Below are 24,642 nucleotides of genomic sequence, written 5' to 3'. Positions count from 1 at the left end.
TAGGTCTCTTTCTCCATCCCTCTCTTCTTCTCTCCCTCTCTACTGCTCTTTCTCTACCCTCTCCAGGTCATTATCTCTTCCTCTCACCCTCTCTCTCTCTCTCATCTCTATAGGTCTCACCTTCCATTCCTCCATCATTACCCATGTTGTCAAATTGCAAGATATTTCCCAAAGTACTTGGTTGCTAGGGTTGATTTGCTTAAGTGTTGGAGTCAGAGTTAGATGAGACCTGCATGATTAAGTTGTATTAAGTGATCAAGTCACCAAGATCTCAATTGTAAACATGACTAGGTTCTAGGGTTTTAGGGTAGCATAGGTCAAGATTGAGGTATGGTGGTCAAGAATTACCTTCCAATGACAAAAGACATCCAAATGATGAATAATGAAGGTGATGAACTCATAGAAGTTTGGAGGAGATAATTTGACTAAGTTAAAATTTTGTTTAAGTCATGGTCATGATACTAGCTTGCTCATCAAGAGAAATTTGTGCGAATGAACCCTAGAAATGTGCCCATGCTAGAGAAGCAAGAATTCCAATAAAACCTAAGGCAATGCTAGTAAGGGGTCAAAATTAAAGAATTAGGGTACAAAAATTTATTTTTGGCTAAGTCGAGATGTTGCTCAAGGATGACCTAAATCATGGAGTGTAAATCAATCATGAAACATGAGGATGGATAGGTCTTGACCCAAGCAACGTAAGTCCCCCTTGTGATTCCAGCAAATATCACATCACAATCATTGAGTCTATCTACAATATAAAGTCAAGACCTGACTATTGGAATCTTGGAGTCATCCCATTTGATCACATAGTTTAGCACTTGGGAGGATTTTGTTCAAGAAAGGATAGAATACTTAGTATTTTGTTTTGTGTTGCATAGTGCATAAAAAACACATCAACAGAAACCATTGAAAGGTTTGGTTAAAGCCTTCAAATCACAATCTCTATGAGAAGCTATCAAGAGTGCCCAGAATTTGGAAACTTTAGTATCCAAGAACATAATTCATAAGGCACCACTTTTAGAGCAACCAAAGAAGCCTATCAATGTAATATTTTATTTACCTTGGATATGTTTTATCCTAAGTGTGATATTCCACTATTAAAAATCTTAATTAGGTAATATTTGTACTTAGGTATAATAAGATAATGAGTTGCACATTCTCCTTCTTTGATTGAGATTCTACTTTTTCCTTGTCACAAATTTGGAAACTTGGATAAGCAATTTTTTTTTTTGGTTTTCTACCTCTTCATGATCCTCATGGATTTGGAATCTTGGAAGCTATATATTGTAGGTTTTTCCTCAATTAACATATCAAATGAAACTATTGTGAGCTTTCATATCTTAACATACCAAGGGCTTAAGTTTGGGGACGACAGGGTGATGACGAAGGGAGCGGGGTGGGATGCAAATATATATACAACTTAAAAAATTAATTATAAAAGGATGTGTATAGAATAAGTATAACAACTTTAAATAAAACTTTGCCACACTATGTAAATTTTACAATAAACATTAAAAACATGTCAATGATTGCATTGAAATTTGAACATTAACAATGGTGGTAGAGTTTTGGAACTTTGGGAACAAACTAAGAATAAGTATAAGAATTGCAGATGAAACTTTGGCATACTAAGTGTTTAAACTAGTCAACATAAAAAAAATGGAAATGATTGCATTAACAATAAGAATGGTGGGTAGAGGTTTGGGGTCAATGGGTAGTGCCCCTTGTGGGAGATTTGGGGCAGAGCCCCCATCAAGGTTAGGGGGCATTGCCAAACCTTTAATATGGATGACATTTTCACAATAACTTCACCATTTTTGTTTAGAATTGGAGTTTCTAATTGTGGGCCATGGGAGACTCATTGGCATCCTCAAGATGGTCAAGAGACTCCTTGGAGTCCCTAGGATGTCCCTAAGTGGTGCGGTAAGGGGATGTTTCCCCTAAGTATTTCATCCTAAAAAAATAGGGATTTTGGAGGGGGGGAAGGGGTCCCCATGTTTCAATGGTTTCAAAAGATTCTAAGTTTTTTTTTTAATCTTGTCATAACAAAATATACTCCTCTTGCAGCCTTGGATGATTTGAAAATTGAAAACAATTTGACAAGAAAAAACTAACTTCTAAAGTTTAGACTTAGTTTTCTTTTTTTATCCAAGTCACTACAACATTTCAATGATCAAAGTAGCTTTTTTTTGGTGGTTTCAAAGCATCCAAAAGGCTTGAGAAATTCAATATTATCTTTCATTCCACCAAAATTGGAGATCAAGAAGCATGCTCACAAACAAGGATTTGTTTGTAACTTAAGGCAATCAACTAGTTTTTGGGGCATTTTCAGGTCTAAAGAACCTACCATTGTGTCAAAAAGGCCCATATGACCTCATTTTCATCTAAAACTTGTCTCTTTTGGTCGTAGAAGCATTTAAGAAAGAAAAAAAATCGCACAACCAATGATATGCCTATACCATACATATTTGAGTTAAAATAAAAATAAAAAATTGACAAGGTTTGGAGACCACTGAACAATTTGGGAGATTGCTAATACATACACTCAATTTATAAAGTCTCAATTTGATGTACTTAATCTTCGAGAGGCCTATACAAAAGTATTTTGTAATTGCGAACTAAGATAAATTTCCATTTTTGCCAGTTTTCATCATGGATTATGGTATTAAATTCTGACATTCTATTGTCAAGATAAATTCAAAGAACCATTTGTACTCAAAACAAGGGATAGTGAAAAATTACATTATGTAGGATCTCCTACCCTGTCTCATTGAATTCATTCCTACACCAAGTGACTATGAACAAAAGCATAGGTATTTAACAACAATGACATGGTCCATGGACTAGTGATCCTCCTCTTGATACTCCATCTACAAATGAGAACATCTCTTATACACGTTGCTACTTCAGAATTAAGAGTTTAACCAATTTCCATATAGGTAGATTATCTCTAACCTCATTTTCCCTATAGGTAACTAATTAGGTTCATTTTAGAGTCTTATTTCCAAATATGTACCTCTATGTTAGCTTTTTGCTTTATTATTTGCCTGTTTATGCTTAATCTTGTCAATTTTGCATAGTTTTACTTAGTTCTTGCATCTTCAATGAAATTATATGTAATCATATCCAATCACATCAAAATGGAACAATTAATCATATTGCTGGTCTCTCCTAGAGGAATTAAATTGAACCAAATTGACTATTCCCCAATAAAATGTTTTGAAATGGTGAATGTATAAGTTTGTAGTTTACTTTCCTAGACTAGGACCTCATTTCATCAACATTTCACTATGAAAGCATAAATATTTTTTCTTGAAGAGAACATCTTACAGATTATGCTTCAATGTATAACACATTTTCATAATCAATCATTCGACTTCACATGGATAAAAGAATTCACATATTCTAAATCATGATCTGATGATGTGAACAACTCATATGCAACTATATGGCATGCAAAGCATTTATTTTAACATACACTTATTCATCCACATTGCAGGGATAACAATACAAGGCTCACATATTGGTCTAAGAGAATGCCATGGTCTCACAAAGTAACCAAGAACCATATGAAATGATGGTCTTGAATCCAAACACAACTAGGGAGGATCCATACGATTATGTATGACTTCCCCCTTGTTTGTTTAATGGGATTAGCCTCCAAGACATAGCTATCAATAATCACTAAGAATGTACGAGTGGATCGTAGCTACCCATACAACAAACACTTACCCCTATCCTCAAATTTTCCCAATGTTTGATTCCTTATATACACTCATCCAAGGTTATCTACATCGATCTTGTTGAGGAATCACATCACAACAAAGAAGGCAACATTTAAAAATAGCAAGAGTTTCACTAAACTATCAAAGATCATAAATATTGAAAGAAAGAAAAAATAGTACCAATAATAAGTCAAATAAATGTGTTCAATTCCAATAGCAAATCAAACATAGCCACAATAACTACACAATAGAGAAAACTCACAATAGTGATTAAACTAATTCAAACAAGATAAAATAAAATTGTTGGCCCATGCAACAAAGATGAGAGATCATCAATAATTGAAGGAAAATTCACAATCCTTAAAAGTGCACATTACATAACTATACGACTAGAAATTGTGGCTAAATAGAGTGAAGATTCATCATGACTCCAATAATAGTCCCTCATGTGTGCATTTGTGGCATGAACACAAAAACTCCCACATGGCATGGCCATGTATCTAATGGAGAAGACATGCCTAGGCTACATGCCCAAAAAACATGACTATAATAATAGTCCCTCATGCATGCATTTGTGGCCTGCACACTACAAATCCTAACATATCATGGCAATACACCTCATAGAGAAGACACACCTAGGGCCACATTGCACATAGAAACGTGCCTCACAAAGAAGACATGCATAGGGCACATGCCACATAGCAATGTGTCTTATGGAAAAATGTGCATGCATGTCACACACCAAAGCTATATGTATACATCATGAGGCACATTCATATGTTATCAAACACAACCTATTGTATCTAACATGAGTTCCTCTCTACATGTGTGCAAATCTTCCAACACTAATCGCCACTAAGAAGGAATAATATAAAATGCATCTTCAAATATTTGTGTGTGTGTGTGGAATTGTGTCTTTGAACCCAAATCGCTACCATCAACAACATGTAACCATCACCTACACTATATCAAAACATAAGTATGGTGTGACATCATATCTATTTGCATAATGTCAAAACACATGCAAACATGAAAATCATCATAGCATGACAAAAATCAATCTCCACATGTTGGAACAAAGATATAAATAAGATAATAGGGTAAGAGGAAACCTGTACCAAGAACCACATACCAACTATCGGAAATGCCATCAAGATAAATGTAGGATATGATACCACTATGAGCCATCCAATGGTCCATTCTATGAGGAGAACTAGGGGATACTATCTTTGAAAGGTGTGGTCAATAGAGATAATCCCTACTAATGCCACAATATGTCACCATAGCTTCTTGAGTTTTCCATTCTTCTACTTAACACCACATTTATTGAGTTCCTCAACAACGAGGTTGGTTCTCAATAGGATGCACAAACATGTAAACACACAAGCATGGTTTCATCATACTTGTACAACAATACAAATTCATTTTTCTAGTTAATTACTTAGTGTAAAAATAACTCCATTACATAACATAGGGCAATAATCACCATAAGTTTTTAAATAAACTGCCCAAACATCAATTGGAGTTACCCTTTCTAAGGTACAAACATAATTTATTTATAACTTCAAAATTAAAATAGTCACAATACATCCAAATAAGTTCAATAGTGCATGGAAATAGACAACATGATCCATAATTAAACCCATAAATTACCCTAATTGGATATGCTAATAAAATGGTGTCTCAAATAATAGAGATTATGTTGGACCTATAATAGAGATCTGGACTTTGTTTCATCATACACAAGCATGGTTTCATCATACTTGTATCCAAATACACCATCCATAGATAGGTACTTAGTACCACAATCTCATGGGTACCCTTTTAGCTTAATTTACCCTATATTTAGGTGAATCTACCCTTGTATCATTCCTTGATCTAGTATGTCATTCCACCAATCAATAATTTTTCCATATTCTTGGGAGAATACACTATCCCTTACGTGAATATGCCATATCCTTAAATGAATCCTCCTTGTCATCATCCTAAGTCCTCTTTTTGTTAAGTCTTATCCCTTCATATTTAGGAAAATCCACCTATCCTTATGTGAATCTACTTTCTCTTAGCGAATCTATTTCACATAAATCATTTATCTTATCCATCTTTCTTACGCAAATGGTGAATTTTTCCTATCCTTAGATGACTACACTCCCATTTAGGTGAATCTATCTAGTTTTAGTCTCCTTCCATTATTTTGTCCAAATTTGTATCCTCTAGTTTACATGAATCTACTTGTTCTTAGGAAAATCAACCCTATCATTCTAAGGAAAATTCACCTTGTCATCATCCTTAATCATCTACCTTTCAAGTGTATAGTCCATCCATCCTTGGGAGAATCTAACATATAATTGGGAAAATCCACTCCCTCTTAGGTGAATCCACCTTTTCCACCTTCTCATTAATCTATTATTTGTTCTAAGAAGGACACAAAAGTGGATAGAAAATAATAGAGGAGATAGTACTCAAACAATTACTAAGAAATTGCATTAGTGACATGTCACAAATGTGAGTTATACATGTTCCAAATTGATTGATTCTCATGAAGGAACTAAGTTATCTACAATAAATAGCCACCCAAGAAAACCATTTTCTTTAGGCAAACTATCTTCTTAGTAGTAGCTTAATTCTTGAGACACTTGATTTAGATATGATCTTGTAAATGGTGTTAAAAAGAGTAATTAGTCACCAACCAACCACACTCTTCATTTGTATATTTAAGAATTAGTTTGGTCAAACCTTGATTGTAAAAAGCATAACCAAATCCTCCATGATAAAGTTAACAACAAATATATTATTGCATAACCAAATCTTTGTGGTGGGTGTGTTCAACAAATATATTATTGTGTGAATTGCTTCTGTCCAAAATGTAGGAACTTGATCTACATATCCATGAAGGCATGATTAGGTCTCTATACAACATTGTTTTGTTGATGCATAAATGTAGTGGTTAGTTGTTTTCTTTTAGTTGTGGATAAACCATTTTGAGTGAAATTATCATTTACTTGAGCATTTTGCATTTAGAGAACAACTGGATGACCATTCAACAAGGGGTTTAAACTCTTTGAACTTCACAAATGCTTGAGCTTTTCTTGTCAAGCAATGTACCCACATCTTAAAGACATCAAATTATGAAAGACGATAGTCCCAAATTTGCAAATGACTCTCACAACATAGTGAATAAGGTAAATCCATAGATACATTAATGAGTAGCCCTAGATCAATACAAAGAGAGCACATGCATGCTAAGGGAGCATTGAACAAGCCTTTTTCAGGATAATATAATGGTAGTAAAAGAAATCAATAAAGAGCATAAGTTCATCAAGAACAATTCTTAGCCACAAAGATCTAAGGTAATCATAGAGGAGCTGATAATAAGTGAGTTCAAGAAGACACACTCAAGCCTTCATCACATTCCATAAAAAGAAAATCATTATTCCATATAATTGGAAGGAAATGATATATTGCAAAGATTACTATGAAGGTCTAAAATAGTAAAAGAGATGAGACTAATCTTTTATTTCTACTTACAACAGTGAATTGGTTGAGATACACTCATAGAAAAAGTGAATGACATGTATGAGAACAACCTCAATAAAGGTAAAAAGGACAATAAATAGTACTGATAGATGATAATGCATTGAATGTGCCAAGAAAAAGATAGTGGAAGCCATGGAGAAATCACTATCAAAACAAAGCCATTAAATAAAACTATGTTGGTGCAACTTGAGAAGCACAGTAGAACAATGAAAAAAGAGCACTACTTGGTCCTTGAAAAGCATGTAGTTGCAATGATTGAAAACCACAATGACAACATAGAGGGCATGAATGTTTGGAGTATTTCCATTCTTAAGAATCTCCTGATAGTCCATTATTAGGACAGGTGAAGTGCACTATGAAAGTGTCTTAAAAAGCTAATATAGCCATAAGTGATAGTGCCAATGCTTTGAGTTCAAATCCTCATGAAATACAGTCATGTTTATCTCAATGCAACGTTTGCCAACATCCTCCCTGCGTGTGCCAAAATAGGAGCTTTGGAACAAGGTATGGACATCCATCAAAGCATAATCGAAGGGGGTTTTTTGTCAGAAATTAGTTGCAAATGCTCCAATAACAAAAATCGCAAAATGGGGTAGCATACACACGACATGTGAACTGTATGATGGAATACCTCAAAGAGATGACATTTCATGGAATTTTAAGATTGCGGGATATGCACAAAATGGATTAATTCGCAAAAAAAAACTAGTTGCCCTTGATTGCGAAAAAAAAATAGTTGCCCTTCATTGAAAAACAAAGAGTTCCTTTGATTGCAAAAAAAACCTTACCTTGCTTGTGCAGAGATCGCTCTGGTGGGGGGGGGGGCAGGGAGGCAAGATAGTCACTGCTTGCTTTGGTTTTCTTTCAAAATGAAAATGCGTTGTGTTTTTTTTTTTTAATAAAATGCCCAAGGTCATCGGAATTCCGACGAACACGGGCATTTTTTTAAAAAAATTTCAAATTTTCACACAATGCTCCTTGTCCGTCGGAAACCTCCGTCAGAATTTGACCCCAAATGTATTAGTGCATGGACATTGGCCATGAAAACTTTTATGCAGGACTTTAAATCTATTTTTGATAAGTTTCATTCCTTATTGTCATGAACATTTACTCTATTTTTGTATAAGGAAACAGGGGTTACTTTGCATTACTTTGTCATTTTTGGCAAAGGGGGAGAAGTGTACATTAAAATTTTTGTGAATGATACCATTTCATGCATGCACTTGTAATTTTTTCAAAGGTAGGAATGCATATGGTTAGGGGGAGTAATTTTTCTTATAACATCTTTTTTGTTATTGTAAAACACTTAGATGTCAAAATTTTACTAAGTGTGCCATCAATGCCAAAGGGGGAGATTGGTATCAAAGCATGAAGATTCTTGATAAATAGGACTAAGGATGAAGTAATGTTGTGGTATGCTAACTTTGAGATTAACAACCTTTATTTAATATAACAATGAATTCTATGCACTAGGGTCTATAAAATTAAGGTGGTAATATATCCAATGCATGGATTGACTCAAAAAGAAATAATAAACAAGGGGATTCCTCAACACCCACAAGAAATTTTACACTCGTGGTGGATTTGTGATGAGGCAACCATCAAACATGGAAAATAAAAAACAAAGGGCATTACTCCAATATATACCATGAGAGATCATTAGCAAAGGATGTGATTTTGATTGTGCAGTGAGTAGTGAAGCTTTGTATTGATGTGTTGTAAAAGTTTTGGAGGAAGTGAAGAAAATCTTATCAGACATAAAAGTGTTATATGAAGATCATTAAACTGTTGTTATTCTAACAGTTGCAATAGTCAAATCCCTTAACCGAGTAGGTCTTGATAGGCCTTAATCTACAAATCCCCTAACAGGGTATCTCAACATCTAAGTTCAAATCCTCTTGTGAGGTTGCTCCTAAACGGACTCATCATAACAAATCCCTTCATCGGGTGACTCCTAATAGGGTCTCCTCTTAACAGGGCATATTTGTAAGACCTTGACTGGTCAGAGATTTCTATTCTACAGATAGTGAATCTTGTGGGTACTAACTCCCACCATGGTTTTTCCCTTTTGGGTTTCCATGTATAAATCATTGTGTTATGGTTGGCATTTTTTATGTTGTTTTTTCTTATGTGATTATTTTCCTTGCATGCCTATTGATTTTAAATTGGTTAAGAGGTATAATCAGATTCTTAAGGTTGTTGCTTGCGTTGATTCCCCACCCCCTCTTAGTGCCTTATAAGTTTATCAATTGGTATCAGAGCCAAACTTCTTGGAGGCTTAATTGCTTAGGAAGGATCCCTAAGGTAGAAATGGGGGAAGGAGTGAGCTATAGAGAGATGTTTAGTAAACTTGCAGAAACTGAGGAAGCCCTAGAATTATTGAAAGGCAAGTATAAAGCCTCACTTGTCATGAGAAGACAACTAACTGAACACCTATTGGAGGTTTCTAAGAGAGGTTCTTCTGATGAAGAAAACATAGATACATTGGTTGATGAAGTGGAAAAACTAAATGATGAGAAGGATAACTTGAGGAGAGTGCTAGAAGCCCTAACCATTAGAATGAGTCAAGAACTTGAAACAAGGAGGGCAGCAACAGACAAGATTAAAGAGAAAGAAAATTACATCTTCAAGTTCAATTAGGAAGTCGGTACCCTATATGCTCATTGGCATGAGGAAAAATAAGAAAAATAAGAAATAAAGATAGATCTGGATATGGAAATGTCTCTTAAAGAGAATTATGAAAAGGAATGAAGATCTTACAAAGGAACTTGCTTATGCTAATGAAAAACTTTCTAATTTTAACAAAAGTTCTACCATGCTTGATGAACAGATTAAATCACAAAGGATGAAAGGAGACACAACTAGATTGGGTTATACTACATTTGAGAAAGGTGAGTCTTTTGGTACAAAGGAAAACATGGGAGAAGGTAAATCTGCACCTAAAATTCAGAAATCCACAGGTAAGAAACCTTATAAACTTGTATGTTTCAATTTTTATAAGCCAAGACATACTACTAATGTTTATAAAACTAGATCTAATGCTACTAATGGTTACAGACCTAATACATATCAAGGATATAAGCCTAGAACTTTTAATGGATATTGTTACACTTGCAACATGCATGGGCATAGAGTTGTTGAGTGCAGGTATGGAGAAAATAATCTAACACCTCACATGAGTCAGAGGTCTAGTGGTGGTTGGTGAAGAACCTTTAATGACCAAAGAAGTCCTAAATGGCAGAAACCCTATGCTAACTGATCTTTCCCCTATGAGATGGAAAAGAGAATGAGTGTGGTTTGCACAATCTATCATAACTATGGTCATGTAGGTATAAACTACAAAAGAAGGACTGGTAGAGGCAATTATAGACCTTGGAGAGAATCTGGTATTGATTGTTATCATTGTCATCAACTAGGACATATTGCAAAGTTTTACAAAGCAAAGGTGAATCAACTGATAAATCAATCTGCTGACCGAAAAGGGAAGATGAAAATTGATGTGGAGGAGACCAGAGCTGAAATGAACAAAATCTAGAAAAAGAAGGATGATGAGAAACCATCTGAAGATCCTAACTTTTCACCTAGTGTGGAGAACTCTTCACCAGAAAACTAAGCTGTTAAAAAGATTAGGGGGAGCTTAATGTTAGATCTATTTCAGAGCCCCCTGAAGGACCATGAGGTAAGTTAAATATGCATACTTTGATGCATTATTATACTGAGAAGTGATTTTATGATCAAACCGGTAGGTTTGTTGTGTAATGAGAATCGATTGTATGTTAAAAGATGTTTTAGGGTTTTACCGGTAATAACATTTAATGTAGTAGATAATGAGCAAATAAAAAGAACCTTGTGAATGTCATTTTTCACTTTGGATTCTTGTGAGAACTCGGAGAGAGAAAAGAGTAGAGAAAAGTTTGTGTTTCCAGCATCTAACTGTATTGACAAAGTTTTGAGGAGATTTGAGGTGAACCACGATTGGTAATCAACGAGAGAAAATTGTCACTGTCGATGCCCTAGTTGTGAAAGTGGTAAAAGGTATTTATCTGGCAAATCCTATTTTATGTATCTGAAGTCTGAATCTTTGAGAATGGATACCCCACATCTAGTAGATGTTAGAGATAGATCGCGTCCTAAATTTAAAATGCACACGTTTAAATCTGTTGAAATTGATCCCGTCGAAGCCCTATCCAGAGTTCCCTATGGAGTATTACATGTAGAAGATGTTAGATATTTTTATCATCTCAAATTGGAGGATCTTGGTATTTTTGTGAACTTTGACCAATATAAATTGATGTGTGATAAGAATAGAGTGTTGAAGGAACAATTTAAGAAGGTTACCGAGAAAGGTTTTCACCATGCACTAAATTCCATTGATGGTGAACATTTCAGATATGTTCTTAGCAAGATTCATGACCAATTTATGTGGATTGACAAACCACATAAGATTACAAAAGAAGCTATTCATGTAGTCACCAAACTTTGTGCCATCGGTGAGGTGCCAGTATTGAGATTTGTTCCTAAGAATGATGTTGAAAACTTGACTAATTCAAGATGGGATGGAAGACCAATGACAGTGAATAATATCAATGATCTGGTTGTTAAATTTTCTTCAATGGTTATTGGTTACCGGATATATCATTCTCATAGGATGAACAAAATCCCTACTATATCCATTCATACCGCATACTAGATGATAAAGGAAGATGTTGATTATGATTTGTTTGAGGCATTGCGAGTCAACTAATACTAAATCTTGAGTCCATCATCAAGGATAAGAGATTGAAGTTTAAATTTGGACAATTGATCATTGGTTTATTTTTCTACTTTAAGAACCATTTTCCTGGTATTGGTGATGTTCAGTGGTCTAAAGACACACCGACACTATTACAGATGAAGAAGACCATTAGAATGTTGGGTAATGGTTTTGATAAGATTACATGGGGATATTTTAAATATTTTCAGAAGAAGATGCATGCAAAAGAAAGGTTACCAGAGAGTATTGTCCAGAGATATGTGGATACAATTTGTTTCATGGTTGATACAAATACCTGCATGATGGAGGCAGTTGATCCCAGGACAACTTGGGTGATGCCTATGGGTTATGAAGTCGAGGAAGATCTTTTGGTGGCATATGCAGATCACTTGTTAACTCAATCGATAGATAGAACTGTGGAAATATTTGACACCTACAAGGAGAAATATGTACAGGTACACTTTGAATTAAATAAACCGGTAATTTCTAAGAAAGTGAGAAAGGAATTGGAGGCATTTGTTGAATAACAAGGTTTTACAAAGAAAGCCATTGCAGAAGAAAGAGCAAGACATGTAGCACAACAATCAGGTGAATCAAGTGTCCCAACTGATACCTCCACCAGTATGAGAACAAGAAGTGAGTATGCAAAGATTAAGAAAGAGATACCTATTGAATACAATAAGGAGAATCCTTCCAAGATACAATTCAAGAGAAAAGGTAAAATTGTTGAGCACCCTACACCTAAAGCACTGGTAACTATAGGAAAAAGGAACAAGCAAAGAAACTAGTAGCTACTAATGAAGAAGAAAAGGAATCAGAAGGTGAGAAGAAATCCTTAAGAGCTAGTAGTAAGAGATCAAAGGATGTTGGAACTTCCACTATCAAGACTGTAAAGAAACCGGTAACAAAACTTACATCTTTTGAAAAGTTAATTATGCATGTTAAGGAGTATGGTTTATTAACTGGTGTGAAGAAACTTTATGATAGTTTTGGCACTGAGGATGAATAAATACAGATAGAGGATGTAGTTATTTTCACGATGAATAAATACAACAAATCCCCAATTGAATTACAAGGGATAATTTCAAATTCTTTATATAATAAGATTGATGCAAGATGGAAGGCTCCTATGAAACAAGACAAAGAATGTATTGAATTCATTCTTAAAAATTTGCAACCTGAAGCTACAAGAGAGAAGATAGATGAAATTATTGAAAAGGTAAAATCATCTTTTATATCTAAGAAAAGGTTGACAAGAATGTTAATTGGTGAGACACAATCAATTCATATGGAAACTAAATTTTTTTTGAAGAAGTTACAGGGTTTATTACCAAATGTGGAGAAAGAGCAACTGGAGAAGCTTAAGGCAAAAGATATTCAAGACAATTTTGATATAAGTAACTTTCAACATCATGAAATTGTAATGGGTGACCAACCAGTAGATCATCAATTGGTCAATACATAGACAGAGACAGTTGTCATTCCTCATGATGAAACTAATACTAATAATGTTAATGAAACTAATAATGTAAATGTGTAGGTTGATGATGTGCAAATGCCTGAACAACAACAGGGGCAGGAAGAGAAGAAAGATGAAGAAGACAAGAGCTCTAAAGAGCCACCGATACATATACAAACTAGACCACCACTGGTAAATGACAGTGAAAAGAATAAGGAAGAGATAGAGGATACAACTAAAGAGAAGAAAGAGGAAGAGGACAAGGAAATAGAGAAATCTAAACTTAAAATCGCACCTCTATCCTTTACTTCTAAGAAGAAAATTGATGATGATGAGGATGATGATGCATTAAGTATACAAGAACCCATTAATATGGATATACTGAGTTCTACAAAATTAATGAGATTTCCACTGCAATGCAATCTAGAGAAAAGAAGAAGAGAATGAAGGAACAATAGAAAGAAGCTGAGACAATCAAGCATGCAATTGATTTTTTGTCAAGTTTATTACCAAATACTGATACAGACAATTTTTCTACACTGATTGATAAGCTAGGTTGATTGGTTAATGATGCTGGTGAACATATGAAAACATTTGAGGATGCGACATATGTTTGTTTAGAAAAGGAGTATAAGAAGCAAAGGAGAAAGGAGTTAATGAAAGATATTGACAAAGCTAAAGTTGCGGTGATTGTTAACAAGGACCACTTGATGGAAGCATTGGAGACTAGTGGTAAGATCCTTTCTACTGTGGCAAAATTTTCTTTATTTTGTTATGATTTGGTAAAGAAGAAGCAAGAAGTAGAAAAAGAACTTGAAGTCCTAAGTGAATCATTTAAACCCCTAAATGATTCTACAATATGCTATGGAAGGTTTGTTGTATAACTTCAACATACGATGAAATCTTGTGAAAATGAATAGGTAAAGAGAACAACATCCCTACAGGAACTACAAACGTAATGGATACCGAAAGTTTAAATCATGCAGAGAGGGTATAAAGAATTAGAAGCTATTATTGTTACCCCAAAGATGAGCACTATAGATTCCATAGAGGAGCTTGTTGGACATATCAGGACACATGTGGAGATAACCGACACTATTTTGGAGACCTGGCATAATGATCTGAAGTAGTTGAAATCTCATTCTAGTGATGATTATTCTAAAATTGCAGTGTAAAAACATTTTGAACTCCTATATCTATATATGGTATGCAATTTTGATGCAATCGTAAATGTATTTATCTTTTCATGTATTTACTTTCCTTTGTCATTGTTGTCAAAGGGGGAGTAGTAGTTGAAAAGAGAGTCAAAATTTTGTTGTAATTATAATGTAGAGTAGTAGTATGAATCTTGTAATGGTTTAAATTTTGGTAATAGAATGTAATTGCTAAGAGGGAGTATGTGTCATGAATAGAGTCAATTTTTGTATTGCACACTTAGACAAAAAATTTCCTAAGTGTTGCCATCAATGCCAAAGGGGGAGATTGTTGGCTTGATGATGATGTTTTGGTGTAAAGAGTTGACTGGAGACTTTTTTTATGTTGTCATTGATGGAAACTATGTTTTTATAGTCACATAAGTCTTGTAAGCCAACTGGTAAAGCATAACTGATAGAGAAGATAGTTTAACAGTGAATTGACAAATAGATCCTCAACCGGTAAATAGGAATATAATTGCATTCAAGAAACCGATACAAGTAAGTGATGAAGAGTGTATGATGTGGTTTTATAGGAGTGATGGAGATAGGTATTTGGTTCTATATTCATGACCACATTAGAAGATTCAACATGATGATTGAGATTTGATGTACAAAGCAAGCTATCCGAAAGAACACTTAATCGGTAGTGATAAAGTCACTAAGATTGATAAACCGATACAATTTTGTTGTATTTTTGGTTTGTTATGTCGATGGTCGACATAAGAAAGGCATGTAATGTAAGTTTGTCTAGATTCATTGAACCTAGTAAATTGTTCCAACGTTATGAGCTGACTAAGTTGATGTCTATAAATATGTGATAAGTTATGAGCTAAGTATGAATGCATGAGAGATTATTAGCGAAGGATGTGCTTTTGATTGTGTGCTGATTAGTGAAGCTCTGTATTGATGTGTTGTTGAAGTTTTGGAGGAACTGAAGTGGATCTTATCGGACACAGAAGTGTTATAGGAAGATCATTAAACTATTGTTATCCTAATAGTTGCAACAGTCAAATCCCTTAATTGGGTAGGTCCAGACAGGCCTTAATCTGTAAATCACCAAATAGGGTAGCTCAACATCTGAGTTCAAATCCTATTGGAAGGTTGCTCCTAGTAGGGTATATCTCCTAACAGGGCTCATCATAGAAAATCCCTTCATCAGGTGACTCCTAATAGGGTCTTCTCTTAATAGGGCATATTTGTAAGACCTTAACCAATTAGAGATTTCTATTTTGCAGATAGTGAATCTTGTGGGTACTAACTCCCACCATGGTTTTTCCCTTTTGGGTTTCCATGTATAAACCATTATGTTATGGTTGGCATGTTTTATGTAGTGTTTGCTTATGTGATTATTTTCCTTGCATGCCTATTGATTTTAAAGTTGTTAAGAGGTGTAATCATATTCTTAAGGTTTTTGCTTGCACTGATTCAGCCCCCCTCTTAGTGCCTTACAAGTTTATCAATTGGTATCATAGCCAAACTTCCTTGAGGCTTAATAGCTTGGGAAAGATCCCTAAGGTATACATGGGGGAATAAATGATATATATATATATATATATATATATATGTCTAATAAACTTGCAGAAACTGACGAAGCCCTAGAAACATTGAAAGGCAAGTATAAAGCCTCACTTCTAAAGAGAAGAGAGATAACTAAACAACTATCGGAGGTTTCTAAGAGCAGTTCTTCTAATGAAGAAAACATATATTCATTGGTTGATGAAGTGGAAAAACTAAATGATGAGAAGGCTAACTTGAGGAGAGAGCTAGAAGCTCTAACCATTAGAATGAGTCAAGAACTTGAAGCAAGGAGGGCAGTAGAAGACAAGATGAAAGAGAAAGAACATGAGATCTTTAAGTTGAATTAGGAAGTCGGTACCCTATATACTCTTTGGCATGAGAAAAAGAAGAAAAATAAGAAATAAAGGCAGATCTGGATAAGGCAATGTCTCTTAGAGAGACTCTTATGAAAAGGAATGGAGATCTTACAAAGGAACTTGCTGATGCTAATGAAAAACTTGTAAGTTTAAGAAAAGTTCTACCATGCTTGATGAATAGATTCAATCACAAAGGATGAAAGGCAACACAACTGGATTGGGTTATGCAACATTTAAGAAAGGTGAGTCTTCCAGTATAAAGGACAACATGGAAGAAGGTAAATCATCACCTAAAATTCAAAAATCCACCATTAAGAAACCTTATAAATCTATATGTTTCAATTGTCATAATCCAACATACTGCTAATGTTTGTAAAAGCAGATCTAATGCTACTAATGGTTACATACCTAATACATATCAAGGATATAAGCCTAGAATTTTTCATGGATATTGTTACACTTGAAACATGCATGGGCATAAAGCTATTGAGTGCAGGTATGGAGACAATAATATGAGACCTCACATTAGTCAGAGGTGTGGTGGTGGTTGGCAAAGAAATTTTTACCAAAGAAGTACTAATTGGCAGAGACCCTATGCTAACCGGTCTAGCCCCTATGAGATGGAAAAGAGGATGAATGTGGTTTGCACAATCTATCATAACTATGGTCATTTAGATGTGAACTATAGAAGAATGATTGGTAGAGGAAATGTTGGACCTTGGTTAGCATTTAATATGGCTTGTTATCATTGTCATCAACTGAGACATATTACAAAGTTTTGCAGAGCAAAAGTAGATCAACTAGTAAATCAATTTGTTGACTGAAAAGGGAAGATGAAAATTGATGTGGAGGAGACCAAAGCTGAAATGAAAAAAATCTAGAAAAAGAAGGATGATGAGAAACCATCTGAAGATCCTAACTCTTCACCTAGTGTGGAGAACCTTTTACTGGCAAACTAAGATGTTAAAAAGCTTAGGGGGAGCTTAGTGTTAGATCTATTTTAGAACCCCGTGAAGGACCATGAGGTAAGTTAAATCTTCATACTTTGATGCATTATGATATTGAGAAGTGATTTTATGATCAAACTAGTAGGTTTGATGTGTTATGAGAACCAATAGTATGTTAAAAGATGTTTTAGGATTTTACCGGTAATAACATTTAATGCGGTAGATAATAGGCTAATAAAAAGAACCTTGTGAATGTTATTTGTCACTTTGAATTAATGTGAGCACTCGGAGAGTGAAAAGAGTAGAGAAAACTTTATTTTTGCAACATCTAAGTGAATTGATAGAGTTTTGAGGAGATTTGAGGTGATCCACGATTCGTAATAAGCGAGAAAACATAGTTCGTGTCAATACCCTAGTTGTGAAAATGGTAAAAGGTATTTATTTGACAAATCCTATTTTTTGAATCTGAAGTCCGAATCTTTGAGAATGGATACCTCGTATCTAGTAGATGTTACAGACAGACATCATCTTGAACTTAAAAGGCACTAGTTTAAATTTGTTGAAATTGATCCCGTCGGAGCCCTATCCAGAGTTCCCTATGGAGTGTTACATGTAGAAGATGTTAGATCTTTTATCATTGAAAATTGGAGGATCTTAGCATTTTTGTGATCTTTGACCAATATAAATTGATGTGTGATAAGAAAAGAGTGTTGAGGGAACAATTTAAGAAGGTTATTGAGAAAGGTTTTCACCATGCACTAAATTCCATTGATGATTTTGATGGTGAACATGTCAAATATGTTATTAGCAGGATTCATGACCAATTTATGTGGCTCAATAGACCATATAAGATTACAAAAGAAGTTATTCATGCAGTCATCAGACTTTGTGCTACCGGTGAGGTTCCCGTATTGAGATCCGTTCCTAGGAATGATGTTGAAAAGCTTACTAATTCAAGATGGGATGGAAGATAAATGACAATGAATGATGTCAATGATCTAGAAATTAAATATACTTCAATGGTTATTGGTTACCGGATATATCATTCTAGTAGGATGAGCAGCATCCCTGTTGTAGCCATTTATACTGCATACCGGATGATAAAGGAAGATGTTGATTATGATTTGTCTAAGGCATTACATAGTCAACTTATACTGAATCTTGAGTCCATCAAGAAGGATAATAGATTGAATTTTAAATTTGGACAGTTGATCATTGGTTTATTTTTTTACTTTAAGAACCATTTTCCTGGTATCGATGATGTTCAATGGTCTAAGGATACACCAACACTATTACATATGAAGAACAACATTTGAATGTTGGGTAATGGTTTTGATAAGATTGCATGGGGATATTTTAAAGATTTTTTCAGAAGAAGATGCATGCAAGAGAAATATTATCAGAGAGTATTGTCCAAAGATATGTCGATACAATTTGTTTCATGGTTGATACAGATACCTGTATGATGGAGGCAGTTGATCCCAGAACAACTTGGGTGATGCCTATTATGGTATAATGAAAGAACAAGTATTCGGTAAACTACTAAGAGGGGGGGTGAATCAGCAGATAGAAAAACTGATAAACTTTCACCAATCTCAAAAACAATCTCTCAAAGTAAACTTAGAACTATCAATGCAATATCTCTATCAAGATAAAAATTGTCAAGCTAAACCAGTTGACTGTTACAACAGATAACAATAAACAACTTGAAACTCATAACCATCCAAATACTTTTACTGACGTAAGTAAAACTTCATTTCATATTGCTGTCGTTTATCATGACTTATCAAAGTGGATTAAGTTGTTAAGAAAATCAACCATAAAAACATAACCACAAAAACATTCACCACTTGACACAATATTTTTGATGTGGAAACCCAAATGGGAAAAAACACGATGAGATGGATCTCAAAATAATTCTAAACTCTTCTAAAGTTCGCCTTGTTAGGAGCCAAGCCTATTAAAGCTTTACAAAATGTCATGTTAAGAACAAATCCTGTTAAGGACCACCTGGTTAAGGGATTGACTATAATGCCTTGTTAGAAGCAATACCATGTGAGGAGTAACCTTGGTAAAGGATTTAGAATAAAAGCTAATGGATCACCTTGTTAGAGGATTTGAATAACACCAATCTTGTTAGAGCTTACCTAGTTAGGGGATTTAACTATTGTAATTGTTAGAAAACAACAAGAGTTTGTTGCTCTGTTTGAATAGCACTTCACTTGCTTGTTCAGATCCTTTTCATGCTCCTATCCGCCTTTCCTCAAACTGCATATACATCATCTGGTTCAGCAACCGCACACTCAATTCAAATTTTCCAACACACCCAAACTAAGCAACTCATCAACCATAAACAAATCAACTAGGTCGGTAACAAAACACAAACCTAATTCTCATAGAGATTATAGACAAGTCAGTTCAAGTATGACCATTGGATTACATAACAATCTCTACATATCATTCAAGAAATCCTCAATCGCTCCTTGATCACCTCTTTATCAAACTTAGTAGCTCATCGCTTGCTTTGCATTACATACAATATACTTGCTCATTCCCAAGACAAAAAACCATTACCTCAACACACCAAAATCACTTTGAAACTCTCTTCATACAATATGCATACATGTCATAATCATTACCGCTCATCATCAAATCATAAACCAATATAACCAATTCACCAGACTTAATCAGTTAGGGTTTATCAAAACAATAGGTAGGGTTTACTAGTTCAACTCTCCAAACTTAGCAATACCGGTTCACTCCACAAATTTGCCTACTTGTTACAGTTTCCTTTTACTAGTTCTTCCTACTGGTTACAAAATAACATTACAATAACAACATTACTTGTTAATTCACATCAATGACAATATAACAAATCATTAATGCAATCTTCGTGTAAAAGCCAACAATCTCTGCCTTTGGCATTAATGGTAATACAAATATCAATACCATTTATTGCTGTGATTGTGAATAGGAATCCTGGTTTACATTTTACCATTTACTCTCCTTGTCTTCAGCTTGTCTTCAGTTTGTCTTCAGTTACTAGTTGGTTGTACATCTTGCCTTTGTCAATCATACAATTCTACTCACAATAATCACATAGTTCTTCTCCCCCTTTGACAAAAATGCCAAAGTGAAATTAAAACATGCAATGTAAAACTTCACTGTGCAACATCAACAACTTACAACTTGATGCTCCCCCTATGGAACAACTCCACTTCTACATCAATCCTATTGTAAAATTTTACAAGTAGCTCTAGGACTAATTTAATCTACATCATGCTCAATTTACCTCATGAAGGGGTACAACCCCTAGATGACTTCTAAGATACTCAAAAGTAGTCTTAGGAAGAGGTTTAGTAAAGATATATGCAAGCTACTCCTTGGTAGAAACATGCTCTACCATCACATCTTTACTTTGCACTTTTTCCCTCAAGAAATGATACTTCAATTCAATGTACTTGGTTCGTGCATGCAAGACAGGGTTATTTGAAATATTTATGACACTAATATTTTCACATAAGATCTTTACAGGTTCTGTAAACTTCATCTTAAAACCTTCCAAAATGTGCCTCATCGAGATAGCCTGGGTACAATTCATATAAGTTGCAACATACTTAGCTTTAGCAGTAGACTATGAAATACAACTCTTCTTTTTGCTACTCCATGAAACAAATCTTCCTCCAAAAAATAATGCTCCACTGGTTGTGCTTTTCTGGTCATCAACATTATCTGCCCAATCTGCATATGTGTACATCTTCAAGTCAAAATTACCTTCATATGGATACCATAATCCATAGTCAACAATACCTTTCAAATATCTGAAAATCCTCTTGGTTGCTATCAAATGTGTTTCCTTTGGATTCTTCTAAAATCTTGCAAATAGACCAACTGCATGAGCTACATCTGATCTACTGTGAACAACATAGTGTAATTTTCCAATCTTTGATCTGTACTCTTTCTCATCAACAAATGTGGCCTCATCTTCCTTACAAAACTTACAACTTGTAACCATTGGTGTCCCAACTGATTTACAGTCACTCATACCAAATGTCTTTAATACCTCTTTCACATACTTAGACTGTGTGATGAAAATACCACTTCATTTAATGTACTTGCAAACCTATGAAAAACTTTATCTCTCCCACTAGAGACACTTCAAAATCACTTTTAATTTCATTTGAAAATTCATTTCTCATGTCATCATTTCCTCCAAATATGATATCATCTACAAACACTTCACGAACTAGTATTTTATCTCCTTCAAATTTGAGATATATGTTGTTATCTTTACTGGTTCTCTAAAATCCTATCTTCATTAGGTGTGAATTAAGCCTTTCATACCATGCTCTCGGTGCTTGCTTTAATCCATATAGTTCCTTGTGCAACTTACATACCATGTCCTTCTTGTTAGTTAAAGCATAACCATTTGGCTACTCAATGTATACTTCCTCTTCTAGTATTCCATTAAAAAATGCAGATTTTACATCCATCTAATATACTTTGAATCCTTTATGAGCTAAAAAATCCAGTAAAGTTCTGACACCTTCCAATCTGGCCACTAGTGAAAAAGTCTCACCATAATATTCTCCTTCTTCTTGTGCATAACCTTTACAAAAGAATCTAGCTTTGTTGTGAACTACAACACCATCCTCATTCAACTTGTTCCTGAAAAACCACTTAGTACCTATCACATTTTTATTTATCGGTTGAGGTACTAGAGTCCATGTGCTATTCTTCTCAATTTTTTCAAGCTCCTCCTCCATAGCTTTAACCCAATGATCATCTCCAAATGCTTCTTTAGTAGTTCTAGGCTCAATAGTGGAGATCATGCAAGAATTTTCTCTGATTCTTCTTCTGGTTAGCACTCCAGCATCCTTATCTCCAATAATCTATTTAGGATTGTGATTGAGTCTCACATATCTTAGAATATCATGATCAATATCTTCAGGTTCATCTTCTATATTATCATCATCTTCTTCTAAATCTACGTGTTTCGGTTGAACTGGTACATCAGTATTTGCTTTATCGGTTTCAGGTTTCACAGGTTCTAGTTCCAAAAATAAATTGCAAGAGTCTTCATCCTTTTTCTCTACACTAGTTTCCCTTCAGACTTCAGGATACTCATCCACTTGAACATCAAAACTCTCTATGATTCTATGTGTCTAGTTGTTAAAACACTTGTAGGCCTTACTCTTGGTGGAATAACCAAGAAATATACCTTCATCACTTTTATCCTCAAACTTTCTAATATAGTCACCTGTCTTAATAAAACATTTGCTACCAAATATCTTAAAATAGCCAACATTAGGTGATCTACCATTCGAGTATTCATAAGGAGTCTTGTCCTTACCTCTTTTTACCAAAATCATGTTCATTGTGTAGACAGTTGTGCTGACAGCTTCTCTCCAAAAAGTTTTCACTACACCTCCTTGTATCAACATCGTCCTAGCAACTTCAACAACTGATTGGTTGTTTCTCTCTAAATACCATTTTGTTGTGGTGTCCTTGGTGCAGAAAGTTGTCATTTGATACCATTTTCTTCACAATATCTAGTGAATTCCTCAAAAGTGAATTCTCCACCTTGATCTATCATCGGGCACTTTATCTTCTTTCCACTCTCCTTTTCAACTAAGGCCCCAAATGCCTTGAACTTACCAAATGCTTCTATTTTATCCTTCAAGAATGTGCCCCACATCATCCTTGAGAAATCATCAGTGAAGATCATGAAATATCTATCACCTTGAATAATTTTAGTCTTTATTGGTCCACATAGGTCTGTATGAACCAAATCTAATAGATGCTTTGTTGAAAAAGACTTGCTCTTGAAAGTTGAAGATGTCATCTTTCCCAACTGAAATTCCTTACATAGAGCATTAACCGGTTTGTCCAATTGAGGCAAACCTCTAACTGTCTTTGACTTACTCATTTTAACAATGTTATTAAAATTCAAATGACAAAATCTCCTATGCCAAAGCCAACTTTCATCTACTTCAGCAATTAAAAAGTTGCTTACTTTAGGATTTGGCTGAAATGAGTTACCTTTAGTCTACTTGCCGGTTGCAATCAGTTCACCTTTGTTCCCATAGATTTTGCACATACTGTTCTTAAACTCCAATGGATATCCTTTGTCATTGAGTTGAAAAACACTCAACAAATTGTGCTTTAGACCTTCAACCTAGTAGATGCCATCTACACTTCTCTTTCCATTAAGAGAAATAGTTCCCTTACCTTTAACTATGCAGGGTAAGTCATTACCAAATCTTAGAACTCTGCCATCAAATTCCTTCAAAGAAAGAATTTGCTCTGGTCACCAGTTATGTGATGTTAAAAACCACTATCAATGATCCAATCATTAGAATTATCCATTTGTGAAACTAAAGCTTTCTTATCAAATGATTCTTCTTTAATGGCTACAAACACAATTTCTTCATTAGCATCACCATCAGATTTCTCATAAGTGATACCATCATCAACTACAATAAGATAATCTCTCTTTCCTTTTCCCTTGTACTTCTTGAACTTGTCTCGCTTGTGCTCATTATTAGCATTAGGACAGTTAGCAGCTATGTGTCCAATCTTGTTGCATACAAAGCATTTCAAAGGTAATTTACCTCTATATTTTCTGATACCTCTGGGCAACTGCTTGGCCAACAATGCTTCAAGCTCAACCAAACTATCTTTATCATTAGCTTCTATGTTGGATCTAGATTCATGACTGTGACAAACATCTCTACTTTTTCTCATAGATGGGTTAGAAACATAAGCTCTAAATGTTGATTCATATTTCTAAACACTACCATCATAACCATTTAATTCAAAAGTAGTAAGCTTACCAATGATGGAGTCAACGGTTACCTTGGTTTTGTCAATATATTTCAACTCCTGAATGGCTGCAACTTAGATAGCATAGACTAGTAGTAGGGTTCTCAATACCTTACTAACTATTGTGGCATCATCCATTTTACCACCAACACTCTTGATCTCACCAACTATCTCTTTTATCCTCTAACCATACTATTAGATATTCTCACCTTGAGCCATCCGCATGTCATCAAACTTCCCTCTTAGACTCTCTTCCTTGGCAATCTTCACATGTTCATCACCGCTATAAATATCTTCAATTTTCCTCCATACCTCATGTGCACTCT

The sequence above is a fragment of the Cryptomeria japonica genome, chromosome 2, assembly GCF_030272615.1.
Source record: "Cryptomeria japonica chromosome 2, Sugi_1.0, whole genome shotgun sequence".
NCBI lineage: Eukaryota > Viridiplantae > Streptophyta > Pinopsida > Cupressales > Cupressaceae > Cryptomeria > Cryptomeria japonica.
This window is presented reverse-complemented; position numbering follows the sequence as displayed.